This window comes from Patagioenas fasciata, chromosome 11, assembly GCF_037038585.1.
Source record: "Patagioenas fasciata isolate bPatFas1 chromosome 11, bPatFas1.hap1, whole genome shotgun sequence".
In the NCBI taxonomy this organism is placed as follows: domain Eukaryota; kingdom Metazoa; phylum Chordata; class Aves; order Columbiformes; family Columbidae; genus Patagioenas; species Patagioenas fasciata.
The window spans coordinates 2,322,847-2,337,596 of NC_092530.1; the positions used below are offsets into that span (position 1 = coordinate 2,322,847).

At 52.0% G+C, this 14,750-nt stretch overlaps 1 long non-coding RNA gene across 2 annotated transcripts; it reads left to right on the top strand.

The window, feature by feature from the left end:
* The first annotated feature begins 1,315 nt into the window (after positions 1 to 1,315).
* Positions 1,316 to 9,393, top strand: LOC139828817 (uncharacterized). 2 transcript variants are annotated; one of them, XR_011740804.1, is made up of 3 exons: positions 1,316 to 1,656; positions 2,502 to 2,645; positions 9,276 to 9,393. It is a non-coding gene; the product is annotated as an uncharacterized lncRNA (long non-coding RNA). The 2 variants fall into 2 exon arrangements; XR_011740803.1 differs by lacking the exon at positions 9,276 to 9,393 and having other exon boundaries at positions 2,502 to 2,646.
* The last annotated feature ends 5,357 nt before the right edge of the window (positions 9,394 to 14,750 follow it).

Here is a 14,750-nt window from a genome sequence, read left to right on the forward strand (position 1 = left end):
GGGCACCCACAGCCAGAGTGGGGGTGCAGAGAAGCTTCTGGAATGCCCACAGTCAGATGTGATCAGCCAATAAAAAATGGGACTCTCGTCAAGACTCCGCCCATTTGTCGCGGGTCTCTCGCAGCACGAGCGAGATGCTGCCGCCGAGAGCCCCCCCGGGATGGAGACTCCGCTGCCTTGCCGCCGCGGGTGTGAGTGAAACTGCCCATCGCAGGATTGCGAGTGTATTATAAATTTAGCCTCGCAGAATCGCGAGTGTGCACTTTCCGTACTCACTGCAGTACGTGTATCTCTTCAAAATAACCCCACACCGTGTTCAGGCAAGTGCGGACTCCTCCCGGACTCAGGGACGGCTCCGGCATTGTTTTGGTGAAGCCACGTGCATGCACTCTGTGCACCGCCTGTCGTATTGGTTGCTGCCCCTTCATCATTTTCCTCAACTGGTATCCGAACCTGTATTCGAGTCACTTTTGGATGCTAAAACCCTGTTTCTCACCGGTTTAACAAAAGTTGTTTTGGACCCTGTTGTCCCTTAAACGAACCTGGGGTGCCTCCGGGACACCCCCCTTTCCATATTGATCCCCAGGAATGAGTCCCCCCTCAGTCTCCTCTTCTCCAGCTCCAGAGCCCCAGCTCCCTCAGCCTTTCCTCACACGGGAGATGCTCCACTCCCTCCAGCATCTTGGTGGCTGCGCTGGACTCTCTCCAGCAGTTCCCTGTCCTTCTGGAGCTGAGGGGCCACAACTGGACACAATATTCCAGGTGTGGTCTCCCCAGAGCAGAGCAGGGGGGCAGGAGAACCTCTCTGACCTACTGACCACCCCCTTCTAATCCACCCCAGGTACCATTGGCTTCCTGGCCACAAGGGCCCAGTGCTGGCTCATGGTCACCCTGCTGTTCCCAGGACCCCCAGCTCCCTTTCCCCTTCGCTGCTCTCCAACAGGTCTTTCCCCAGCTTAGACTGGAACCTGGGCTTGTTCCTGCCCAGGTGCAAGCATCTACCAGTGCTGCCCAGCGCTGATGAAATAAAGAATGCCGCCGAACAGCGGCATTGCCTCTGCTGTTCACTCCACCTCTTCGCTGCCAGAGAGTTCCCGCTTTCTCCAGAGCGCAAGAGACGAGGCCGAGAGAGCCCGGGAAGAGCCGGAGCCACCCCCGCCTCCCCGAGCCGGCCACGCCAGCAATTCAGCCGCCCGAGCGCTCTCCCCGCCACGCCCCAAGCGGCTCCCGCTGCCCGCGCAGGGGAACCGGGGCTCCCCGGCCCGGGACTCACCGGCCGTGCCGAACGCCCGCCCGCTCCGGACGCTGCTCAGCGCCGCGCTCGGCAGGGGCACCGCCATGCTGCGCGCCGCCCGCACTGGAAGGGCCCCGTTCCCATAGCGACGGGGGCCGCGCCGCGCGGAGTCCGGCCTGGAAGGCCCCGCAGCCGTAGCAACGGGTCTGTCTACCGCAGCGCCGGGCTGGGAATGCCCCCCTGCCCTAGCAACGGGGCTGTTTAGCGCGGAGCCTGCCTAGAAACGTCCCCGCAGCCCCGCGGGACGGGCTCTGCCCTCCCCGGGAACCCCTCCCCATCGCCGGCCTTGCTGCTCCGACCGGGCAGAGCCCGCGGAAGGACCGGAGAGGCCCCGCTGTCACCCCGGGGTACCCGGACGGGAGGTGAAGCCCAGCACAAGAGCCAGGGGTTTTTCAGAAATCGGCCCGAAAAGGAAAAGCTGCAGTTGCCTGTGGGCTGTGGAACATCCTGGGGGTGCTGGGGAACCGCAGTGCAGAGTCACAGAGCCACAGAATCCCAGCCTGGTGGGGCTGAAGGGGCCTCTGCAGACCCCCAGTCCAACCCCTGCTCACGGGGGGGTCACAGAGCAGATCACACAGGGAAATGCGCGGGGAGGAAAACACAGCCTGGACCCTTCACTTGGCATCGTTGTGTTCTGGAACATGGCCTTTAAAAACCAGAAGAACATCCCAGAGCAACCTCCAGACCTAAGGACCTGGGGCAACTGATTTCTGCCCTCAAATTCTGGCTTCGTCCTTCCAGGTCAAACTGGCAGTTTCTCCAACCACCGCGTGTGGTTTTTCGGCTCCAGAGAAGGACGAGGATTTCCTTCCCAGCTCCATCAGCAAAGCAGTGCCACACGCGGATTCGTGTGCACAAAACTGCCACAGGAACGTTCTTGTCCCCAGGTTCCCTGTATCAGAGTCTCAGGCGTTTGCATTTTAAAAAGATACTTGAATTATAAGACAAAATACAACTTAAAACGTACAGCAAAGAAAAGTCCAGACTGGGGGCCTCTCAGGGGGAGGGAACACAAGGCGAAAGAGACTTGGGCTTTTAAACCCAAAGCGGCCAGAGGAGGAGCAGGTCCCGCAGCAGGAGCAGCTGGAGCAGCAGCAGCAGCGTCTGCATCAGGGAGGTGTCTCCTCACCCTCCCCACTGGGCCTGGGGCCACAGTGCCCAAGCCCTGAAGCTTTTCTGACAGCTTCTCTCTCTGCCTTTGTCCCAGAGACCGCGCAGCAGCGGCTGAGCACGGCTCACCAGAGGAGACGGCGTGAACAGCCCCGCCAGGAGCTGCCCAACCACCCTGTGACACCGCTGACCGCAGCCCAGGACCTCGGTGCCCCGACCGAGGGTCTCTCCAGCACCCTGGGTGAGGCTTCCACGAGCTGCGGGTGGGAAGGGACTCGCCAGGGGAAACTGCGCTTGTACCAGTGTCTCCAGAGGCTTGGGATGCTCCTGGGGGCTGGTTTAGTGTTCCTGTATGTAAACCTCAGGTGTGAATTGGCCTCCGCGTCCTCTGCAGGGGCTCAGCGGAGCTCTCTGAGCCAGGGCAGTGCCTTGCTCGTCTCCCTGAGATCCCCAGGCTGAGCCGTCAGCCCTGCTGCGCTGTGCAGAGGAGCTGCTCCTGGGCAGAGCTGTCTCTCTGCAGCGCTGCCGCTTGCCAGGAGCTCCCTCTGTCCCAGGAGCCCAGCCCAGCTCAGCAGCACAGGAGCAGCCCAAGGCACTTTAATGAACCCTCTGGTGGGTTTGGTGCTGAGTCCATGAACCTCAAACCCTGAGGGGAAGCTGATGAAACCTCTCAAGAAGTCAGATTCAAACTCCAAAGTTTCTTGCAATGTTAATGAGTCCCACTGAGGGACACTACTGAGGAACTGACCCCAGGGTCCGGTTAGAGAAGAAAACGGGATGCAGTGACAAGAGGTCAGGAAAAGCAAGGTGAAGTTCTCTTAGATGCTGAGTAAACCTGAATGTGTTTCATTAACCAAAGGGCTAAGCCCTGACCCCCAGCCCTGGGAAGGCAGACCCTGTTCCTCCCACATTGCTCAGGGCCCTTCCTGGAAAGTGTGATGTGGGGCTGTGCAAGGCCAAGGGCAGGACTATGGTCCCACAGCTCCCAGGTTCCTGGCTGGGGACAAGGAGGCCATGAGGCCCCTGTGCTGGAAGGACAAGGTGTCTCCTCACAGGCATCAGAGGTGCAGACGACAGCCATAGCCAAGGGGAGAAGGAGCTCATGTCTGGTGGGGCTTTCAGCCTCTTTACATCCCGTGATCATCTCCACCACAGCCTGTCCTGTGCTGTGGCATCCCCTGCACCTCTTTCCCTGCAGGCTGCAGACATCCCCCCTGCTGCCCCACCTTGCTCTTGTCTGAGCATCTTCCTCCCTTTACTGAGATCTCTGCATCCTCCCCAGCTGTTCCTTGAAGCACAAAGCCTTGGGCTGATGCAGACTCCCTCTGCTGACCTGCTCCACCACAGCACTGCCCTTCCAGTCACATTCCTTTCTGCTCATGTCCAGCGTGGACCTCCCCAGATGCACTTTGGGCCATTATTTCTTTCTCATGCTGTTTCTCACTATGAAGAAAACCTCCACCACCTCTGAAACCACCCTTCAAGCACTCTCAGGCTTCTCCTGCACTGCTGCAGCCTCCCCAGTGCTGTTGGGCTGAAGCAGCCCAGGTCCCTCAGCATCCCACACCATGTGCACAAGGTGCTGAACCTGCCTTGGCAGAGCCCTGCACTCTCCAGTTCCTCCCTGCTTCTCCAAACTGGGAAGCCGCACACTGGCACACCCCCGTGTGTGTGGGGTCACACCAGTGCTGAACTGAATGGGATGAGAACTCCAGGTGTCAGGGTCCCCACGCTCCTCCTCATGCAGCCCCGTGTGCAGCTGCCTTGTTCATGGTGAGCGTGCACCACGGGCTGGTGTGGGGACCTTGGAGTGCCCAGGCCCTTCTCCTCAGGGTCACTGCTCAGCGTGTCAGGTCCTGCTCTGTCCTGATGGATGGGGTTATTGTCCCACCCTGATACAGCACTGGTCACGTCTCTTTGTACAACTTCAGAGCTTTCTGCTGGCCGAATACCAGATATTCACAAGGTCTGGACTCTCCCTGGACTGAAGCTCCATTTGCTCAGCTGTTAATGTTTTCATGCAGATGGTTTATCCTGAGAAGGGTTTCTCTCCTAAGATAACAGGATAAGGAGCTACAGGACACTACAAATACCATCTCCTGGAGAAACCGTGGGGTCTTGGGGGTCCGTTACTAACAATGTCAGAGGTCTGGACTCACAGGGGTAGATTCCCCTCTTGTGAGAGAACAGCAGGAATGCATGAAATTCAGCCTGGGAACAGAAAATGTCAGCTGAAGGTTGAGGAGTCATCAGGAAAAGGCATAACAACATGGGCAGTGTTGTGATGACTGGACATCAGCTACTGACTCACTGATGAGGAAGAGAAAATATATGAGGCCTCCTTCACGACAAATGAAAGAAGCATCATGTTTTAAGGGCGGTGTCCTTGTATCAGACGTGAGATATCCAATATTTGCAAGGTACCAGCCATCCAGGAGGGTTTGGAGCTCATTGACAACATCTTCCTGACACAGGTGACTGAGGAGTCAGTGAGGTGAGGTGCCCTGTGGGACTTCACACTTACAAACCACAAAGAGTTGGTCAGGATGGAACAGTCAGGGATGGGAAAGTGGAGCTGAGGCTCCTGGGAGATGATCACAAGGCCAAGAGCAGGATTTCAGGAGAGCAAGCTTTGGCCTGCTGAGGGACCTGCTTGGGTCCTATGGGATATGACCTTGGTGTCTGCAGTGCTTTTCTCTCACATCTCCTCCCTCCTCTCTCCCACCTGCTGTTGTGCAGTGTTTTTTACCCTTTCTCAAATACAATATCCCAGAGGTGCTGCCAGCATCACTGAGTGGCTCAGATTTGGCAAGGAGTGGGTCCATCTTGGAGCCAGCTGAAATCAGCTGACACTGCTTCATTTCCAATAAAATAACAGACAGGGTGAATGTGGAACTGCTGGTGAACTTCATAAGAGTAGAATCAGACAGGACTCAGGTTCTTCATGGCTTCTTTGCATCTATCTTCACCAGCAAGGTCTCCTGGGACTTTGTTCCTGAAGGCAGGAGTCTGGAGAACACCCAGCAGTGGATGGGGCTCAAGTCAGGGGTGACCTGAGCAAACTCAGACACCATTATAGAACAGGAGATGGGTCATTTGACCATCTCCCTGAACACAAGTATCACTGTGCTGTGGCACCTGAGATTCCCAGGAACACCCACCTCTTGGCCCAGAGTTGTGTGATTCCTCTTGAGGTGTCCTGGCCTGTCTCGTCCATCAAGTGATGCTTTAGGCACCCACTTCTCTGACACATTCAGTCGTTATCAGGAGATTCTCTAGATCCATATTTATTGGAGATTGTTGATACCAGCTGTTCTGGAAATGAGGGTTTTGGGAGGGGGACGGAAATATTAGAGATTTGACTTTATTACTCTTTATTATGGAAATGCTCATTGCTTGGCTACAATTCTGAAATCTCTGAAATCATCCACACCAGACTTAAAGTCTTTAGGAAAGTGCTGCACAGAGCCTTGTCTTGTAAAGGCATTTTGGATGTTACTGAGCCCTCTGCTGCCATGATCCTGAACTGCAGGTACTGAAAGAATGAACAAACCTGTCATGAACTGAAGGACGGAAACAAACCCCAAGTTTCTGAGGGTGTTTGGGATCCCACAAAGGGCCATTGCTGACACAAGCAGTCCCTGTCCCTGGAGACAATGGTCAGAGGTGGTAAAGGCAATGTGGAGGTGGTTCTGGTGCCCCGTGAGCTGTTGATGTTTGTTCATCATCAGAATGGCCAAACCCTGACCCCAGGGCCAGACAAAGGAGACCCTTTCAGTCAAATGTTTCTCAGGCTCTGCCTGTGGTCACTGTGAGTGTTTTGTGTTTTGGGGTGGGCTTTATGTCAAGTGTTGTTGCTTTAATTGCAAGGGTCTGGTTTTTTGTGGAGCTGCAAATGCCTGTGAGTTCCTCACAACTCATTCAACTTCTTTCATACACCTGGCAATGGTCACCAATCACCTCAATGTCCCAGTCCCACAATTGCTTGAATCCTCTGTTTGGATCTATACCCATCACTCCAGGAGGTTCATTCATCCACCAGGCTCATGGATGATTCCTGAGGACCATCCAAGTGTGGGCAGTGTAAGAGAGGAGCAGAGCAGGGTCAGCTCATGGGCCATGACTGAGCACAGCCACCCCAGCAGCAGCCGTTCCCCATCTCCCAGGCACAGCCATGCCCACAGGATGGAAATGTCACTGCCATACATGATTAGCCGAAGAGAGGGCTTTCTTCCTTCCATATTCCCAGGAAAATCTTCCTCCTGTTCCTCCTCCACCTGCAGACATCAACTGCTTTCCATTTCTGGGCTCAGACATGGATGGAAGTGTTCACTGAAGCCATCGGCCATCTCATTGCTTCTCCCTGACATGCCCTGACCCTCTCCCACGCCTACACATGGCCAATCACAGCTGCTCAGGGCCTCCCACTCTTCAGAAGAGGCCTTGAGCTTCTTGGTTCTTCCTGGTGCTTGTTATAAACTTCCTCGCTCTCTCCAGAGTTCATGGTGAGCTTTCTTCTCCATAACAGCCCCTTTATGATCATGTCTTACTGAATGGTTGTCTTTGTATGATCATTTGTGCAGAAAGGGCAGTTACAGGACAGCACCCAATGTGTCAAAACTGATGCCGAGTGAAATGCTGTCAAGACCTGATGAGTTATCCCTGTGTCTGTGTCTCTCCTGGAAGGAGTCTGTCCAAAGAAGGGGATCCAGCTCCTGCCACTCTCTGCAGAGGCACATGAGCAGTGTCCGTGCACCTGGGGACAAAAAGGGTGACTTTTCCTAGACCACCCTTTTCCAAACTAAATGATTCTATGATGTTATGATTCCATTATTTGATTTGAAACCATTTCAATTCCCACTACCTGCAGCTTTCTTCAAGGGTGGTTGTTGTGTGGCACAACTGTCCTGGCTCTCCAGGCAGATTGGGCACAGGTTTGGTGCCTGCATTGGGAGTTTTTCCCTTCCTGGGGTAAAAGGCTGTTGAGGAGAGACAGTTGTAGAGATTTGGGTCACAGGGGTTTGGAGCAATCCTGTCAAACTCTGAGCAGGCTGAGCTTTGGAGCCAAGGGGCAACAGAGTTGGTCTCAAAGATATTTTTTGAATGGTGTTACTATCACTGATAACAGTAACAGAGAATTCCTTATTCATCGTTATGCTAATGAACTAAAGCTCTTTAATGTCCTTCCCAACAGTCATTCGCAATTCTCAGAACAGATGCTACATCTCAGTAGTTATCTTCTTCTATGAAGTTCTTAAAACAGTGCTTTCTCTCACTTCTACCTTTTTTAGCATTGAAAGAATACAACTCTTGGACAGAATTGCTCCCATATCATCCCTATTCCATACATTTTCTCCCTTCTTTTTCTGCTGTGAGGGGCAGGTGACATAGGGGAGTTCCTTCCTTTTTAGGCAAAGAAAGCCAAGGAACAGATCCCAGGTCAGTGCAAAGTCACCAAGGAAGCCAGAATCTTTATGTGGTGTGCACTGACACACACTGTCACCTGCATTTCCTGTCTCTGAAGACCCAACCGTGCAGCAGAGTCTGGAGTTCTGAGCTCCCTTCATCTGCCCTGTGTGACACGCGTAAAATGGAACTACCCCAGTCAAGAAGTTGGTTTTGATTCTTTCCAAGATGGTGCAGAGTGGCCTCAATGTGACACCGTCCTGCTGTCTCGGCTCCTGGGATGCTGCCCCTGCTGTCCCATGGACTGGAAAGGATTGTGTTAGTTACAGTGACCCTGACTTGATCCCCATCCAGTGCTGGTTGTTCTCCACATTCCTGTCTCAAGTCACAGAGGATTGGGAGGCAGTAATTTCTCAGAAGAAAGATTCTTCCTTTGAGAGTGTTGGTAGGAAATGTATTTTGCTGAGTAACTGGACACAATTATGTATTTTCCTATATATTTACCAACACATATATATACTTCTTTTTCCTTATGATCACATAGAAAGACAGATAACACAGATCTCTGGAGATCACTGTCAACATGGCCATCTAAACAGAGAACAGTTCATTTAAAGTTTTTCTCCTTCTTTCCTCCATCAGACAAGAGTGGCCAACAGCTTCCAGCAGGACTCACTCTGTGCCAAGAGTAAAAAGTGGCACTGACAGGCCATGGCAGTGGATTGTTTGATGCCTTCGACTCTGTGCAAGACACAAAGATTATCTTTCTTAATGCTGGAGGCTTTGGTAGGAGAGAAATCTAGAGAACATTAAAAAAAAAAAAAAAGAGAGAAAAACAAACAAATGGAAGATGTAGAGTGAAGGGAATGTCTTCTTGCAACATGAAGTATGAAACGTTGTTGGTGTTTTAATTCTCCTTTCTTTGTTTTGAATACTTTAAATACCAGTGTTTTCAAAAGAGAGAAAACAGAGACTTCAGGATGTGCATGAAGAACAAGAGGAGAAGTTCTGATCTTCAACAACATTTCCCTTCTCAGCACTCTCTCTGTTATCTGTGCATCTGATCTCCCTCATCCTCCAGGTATTTCCTCCTGCCCTAACTAAACTGACCATGTCTGAAGTCCCATTTCCAGCAGCTGATCTGCACACAAGCACTTGCGATTGCTCTCTGGGTTTCCCTTCTTACTGTTTGATCACTCAGACACTTGTCAACAACCCAGTTGCTGCTTTCACCTTCAAGGAGTTAAAAGCTTCCTTGTCTTTCAGTAGTCTGTCTAATTCTGTCCTTAGACAAATCTTTTATTGTGTTTATTTTTAAATTTCCTTTCTCTCTACAACATTACTTGCATGGCTCTGCCTTGGAGAGGGTGAACCTCAGTGGTGGCAGTTTGTCCTTGTTGTACAGTTGAGGAGTGTGTTTTCTTTTAATCATGACTCTCATCAGTTGTATTTTGTTTGTTCAAAGGTAAAGCAAAGCCCCTGTTTGCTGTGTGCAGCCAGGTCTCCAAGGAGAGCAGGTGGGAGCTGGTGCAAAGGAGCCGGCACATCCAGCTGCAGACTGCAGTGGAGAAGTCTGGTGTAAGGAAAAGGGATGCAAGGCCCAGGGGGCCATGAGAGAAACGATGGGGCTGGGGAGGTGAGGAGCAAGGTTGTGCACATGGTGTGAGACCTCATGGGACAGCTTCTCCCGCCAGTCCAGACCTGCTTAGGAGAGACCCTGGATCCACATCAGATAATGCTGCAATCAGCTCTTCTCCAAACTGAACAGTAATGAAATACACTCTTTACAATAGAAAGACATTTTTGTCAGAAGCTTTTGAAATCTTTCTCCAGAATTACACCAAGAAAACTCTCTAATTAACTAGACAAGATTGGAAGACAATTATAAGAGGAGACATGGCTTGTTAGAGCTTTCTTCAGTGTAATGAGCCCCATGGTGCATTTGGTGCTGAGTCCTTGAACATTACTCAGGTGCTGAGAGGAGATTGCACAAACCTTTCCAGAAGTCAAAACCAGAAGAAAAAAGTACTAAGTACCTTGAAGTATTAATGAGTTCCACTGAGGGCAAGTACCAGCAGAGCCTCCCCAGGGACTCGTTAGAGCAGAGAATTGGAGGCCATGGTGGCAGATAAACAAAGGGAAATGTGCAGGCAGCTGAGGTGCTGAGAAAAGCCTGGTTTTGTTGGGTGAAGCAGAGAGGCCAAGGCCTGACCCCCAGCCCCTGGGAAGGCAGATCCTGTCCCTCACACATTGCTCAGGGCTCTTCCTGGGCCAGGGGGATGTGGGCTGTGTGATGCTGAGTGAAGGACAATGGTGTGATAGTTCCCAGCCCTACTGGGGGTGTGCAAGGACGTCATAAGGTGTCCCAGTGCCTCAGGACAACATGTCTCCTCACAGGCCTTGGTGACAGAGGTGTTGGCCATAGCCAAAGGGGACAAAGTCTTGGGTTCTCTTGGTGACATCCAGCCTTGCCAGTGCCCTTTGCCATCTCCACCACAGGTTGTCCTACACTGTCCCACAGCTGCTTCTGTTTCCCTGCAGGCTGTAGACACCCATCTCGCTTCCTCCCCTTGCTCTCACCCTGGTATTTCCATACGTTGACTGATGTGTCTGCACTCTCATGCTCTGTTCCTGGAAACACAAGGACATGGGCTGATCTCATGCTCCTTCTGGATGATTTCTCGTGCCACAGTACTACCCTTTGAGTCACATTTCTTCCTCCTTATGTCCATTCTCCACGTTCCAAGCTGTGCTGTGTGGCAGTGTTTCTCTGCTGTAGAAAGGAGGACCATGAAAGCTACTGACCTGTCTACCTCTTACCTGTGCCTGGGAAGATCATGGCACAGATCCTCCTAGAAGCTGTGCTAAGGCACAAAGAATGGTGACTCAACCATTTCCTTGGGCAGCCTGTTCCACTGCTTCACAACCCTTTCCATGAAGAAATGCTTCCTAATATCAATTCTGAACCTTCTCTGGCAGAAGCTGAGGCTATTTCCTCTCATCCTGTCACTTGCTACACAGGAGAAAAACAACACCCTCCATACTACAACCTCTTTTCAGATAGTTATAGAGATCAGAAATGCCTCCCCTCAGTCCCCTTTTCTTCAAGCTATAACAACCCCGGGTACTTAAGCTGCTCCTCAGCAGACTTGTGCTCCAGACCCTCAACAGCCTTGTCCCTCTCCCCTGCACTCACTCCAGCACCTCAAGGTCTTTCCTGTAGCAACAGGCCCAAAACTGAACCAAGGATTCGAGTTGTGGCCGCACCATCGTCGAGTACAAGGGGATGATTACTGCCATGGTTCTGCTTACTACACTATTCTTGATGTAAGCCAGGAGGCCAATGGCCTTTTTGGCCACCTGGGTACACGCTGGTTCATGTTCAGTCATTTTCGATCAACACCCCCAGGTCTTTTTCCACCAGGCAGTTTTCGAGCCACTCTCCTCCAAGCCTGTAGTGTTACAGGGAGTTGTTATGACCCCAGTCCAGGAACTGGCACATGGCCGTGTTAAACCTCAGACAAATGGCCTCAGCCTAATGAACCAGCAGCTCCAGATCCCTCTGTAGAGCCTTCCTACCCTTCAGCAAATCAACACTCCCACCCAACTTGGTGTCATCTGCGAACTTACTGAGGGTGTACTCGATTCCCTCATACAGATCATTCATAAAGAGATAAAAGAGAACTGGTCCAAGTACTGAACCCTTGGGAACACCACTCCAGACCAACCGCCAACTGGATTTGGCTCCGTTCACCAGAACCCTTTGGGCCCGGCCCTCCATCCAGTTCTTTACTCATCGCAGATACACCATCCAGGCCATGAGCTGCAGCTTCTCCAGGAGATGCTGTGGGATACAGTGTCAAAGGCTTTACTGCAGTCTAAGGACACAACACCCACAGCCTGGGTGGCGCTTTCACTCCCCACGACAGACTTTCCCTCATCTGCTCAGCCGGTCACCTTGTCATAGAAGGAGATCAGGGTGGTCAAGCAGGACCTGCCTTTCACAAAGCCAAGCTGATTGGGCCCGATTGCTTGTCTGGTATGGGTGACCTCACAGTCCTTTCCCAGCCATGTTCCTGCTGTTGGCCTATCCCCTGCAGAGGCAGAAGTGACCTCACCATCCCCTCCACAGCCATTGGCTTCTACTGGACTATGAGTTCCTGAGACACAAGTGACCACATGGCATCGTACCCAGCCATCACCCTCCTTGTGCTCCAGTGTGTGAGCAGGTAGACTTTAGCTGCTTTCATCAAATTTAGCCAATAGATTTCCTATCAAGGGTTTGAGTGGAGAAACGTTCCTCAGAGGAGCTGCTGTATTTACTCTGGGACATTTTACATCTTTGCTTCTGACTCTTATTATTTTTCTCTTCTTCCTTTGTCTGTTCTGACTTGAAAGAGCTCTCCAAGGAAAAGATTCATGGAATCCTACAATAGCACAGATTGGAAGAGACCCCTGAACACCATCTCTGTCCCACCGACCTTTATGGCACCCCAAGGAATAGCTGACAGCATTTGTGCTCCCTTGGGTTCATCTCACCACATGCACACAGTGGACATGCACATGATGTGTATGGTTACAACTCATCTGTACAATGAAAACATGGACTTTTGTCCTAGTATTTCATAGAGTCATAGTATGTCCTGAGCTGGAAGGATCCACAAGGATCATGGAGTCCAACTCCTGTCACTGCACAGGACACCCCACAGTTTACACCGTGTGTCTGAGGAAGTTGTCCAGTCTCTTCTTGAACACTGTCAGGTTGGGGCCGTGACACCTCCCTGGGGAGCCTGTTCAGTGTCCATCACCTCTGGGTGAAGAACCTTTTCTTCATGTCCAACCAGAACCTCCCCTGGCTCATCTTCTGCCATTCCCTTGGGTTCTGTCATTGGCCACTAGAGATAGGAGTTTGGTGCCTCCCCTTCTTCCTCCCCTTGTGAGGAAGCTGTAGCTACCATGAGGTCTCCTTTGAGTCTTTTCTTCAGCTCTGATGCTGAGAAACCCCTGGTTTTCTTTCTGAAGCAGAAAGGAGAAGCCATGACCTTCAGGCAATGGGAAGGGGGATTCTGCCCCTCACAGACGGCTCAGGGCTCTTCCTGGGACCGTGGGATGTGGGTGTGCAAGGCCCAGGGAAGGACAACACTGGGACAACAACTTCCAGCTTCCCCATGGGGCTGCAAGCAGCCACCGAGGCCCCAGAGCCATGAGGACAACATGGCTTCTCCTGGGCCTCAGTGGCAGAGACAACTTCCATGGCCAAGGGGACAGAGACCTGGGTTCTGTGGGTCCCTTCCAGCCTTGCCAGCGCCCTTTGCCATCTCCACCACAGGCTGTTCTACACGGTCCTACCCCTGCCCCTCTTTCCCTGCAGGCTGCAGACACCCATCTCGCTTCCCCACCTGCTCTCACCCCAGCATTTCTGCACCTTCACTGCTGTGTCTGCACCCTCACTGGCTGCTCTTTGGAACACAAACCATGGGCTGATCCAGCTCCCTCTGGGTGACCTCTTGCACCACAGCACTGCCCTTCCACTGACATTTCTTCCTCCTCATATCCAATCTTCACCTTCCAAGTTGCACATGTCCCTGCTGCTGTCCCCTCATGTTCTCAGGTGGGATGGACGTGACAACCCATCTGCAAGGCCTCTTCCTGGGTAGGGCCTGTGAGCACTTAGGCAGAGGTTCTTTCCCAGCCATGTCCCTGCTGCCTGGCTGTCACCTCCAGAGACAGAACTGACCTCACTGCCCCTTCACAGCCACAGGATTCTGACTGGATTATGAGTGTCTGAGACACAACTGACCACAAAATACCACACTCATCCATTCCCTGCCTTATGGCTCAGGACCTGACCAAGACTGAAGCGTATTCTACACAGTCCTACACCTACTCCTCTTTCTCACAGGCTGCAGACACCCATCTCGCTTCCTCACCTTGTTCAAATTTGTCAAATATATTTCCTACTAACACTGTGAGTGAAAAGCACTCTTCACTGGAACTCCTGTACTTCCGGTAACATCTTCTGTATCTCTTCTTCTCCCCTTTCTTATTTTTTTTCTATATTTCCACCTATTCTCTCTCCTGAAACCTCTCCAAGGCAAAAAATCTTTCAAATCACAGAATAACTCAGGTTTGCAGAGAGCCCTTGTCTCACTCATCTTGTCTCACTCTCCTGAACAGGGCAGGTGAACCACGTCAGGTTGCTCAAGGCCTCCACCCAGGTTTGCATCATCTTCAAAGGCACTGGGAGTTCAATCAGTTACATCATAGGAGGGGAGAATAAAGATGTTCAACAGTGTTGCCCAAGTGCTGGTCACTGAGAGATGACACCAGTAACTGGCTGCACGGAGGACTTTGTAACACTGGTGATATTTGGGCTTGATGATTCAGCCAACTTCCCACCCAGCATCCACTTCTTGAGCCCCATCAGCACCACTCTGGTCAGAAGGAGACCATGGCTTAGCCTTGCAAACGCCCTGTGCACAACATGCCTTTCTTTCCCTATCCTTTTAGGTTCAGCAGTCCCTTCCTTGTCCTTCACATTCCTGGAAACGGCTGCAGGAGGACGTGTCCCATCCCCTTCCCAGGGAGGGAGGTAGGGTGGCCAGTCTGTTATTCTCCCAGTTTCTATTCCTGCTCTTCTTGAAGACGGGTTTGAGGTCTGCGTTTTCTAAGGACCCAAGAAGAACCATTCTGGTTTCTATGGCACTTTTGACATAAATATCAGGGTTCTGTCAGGTGTCCACATCTGAGCTGGCCTCATGGACTCCTTATGCACCCAGGGATGCTCAGAGACAGAGTCTGTCCCTTTTACAGACAGAGGCAGGAGTCACAGTGTCCCTCTGGCCTCCTGTTGCCACTCTTAAAGGATGGGAAGCATCTCATCCCTTTAGCATGTCACACTTCTCTGTACTTATCTGAGATGTCCCACGTCATGAGGAAT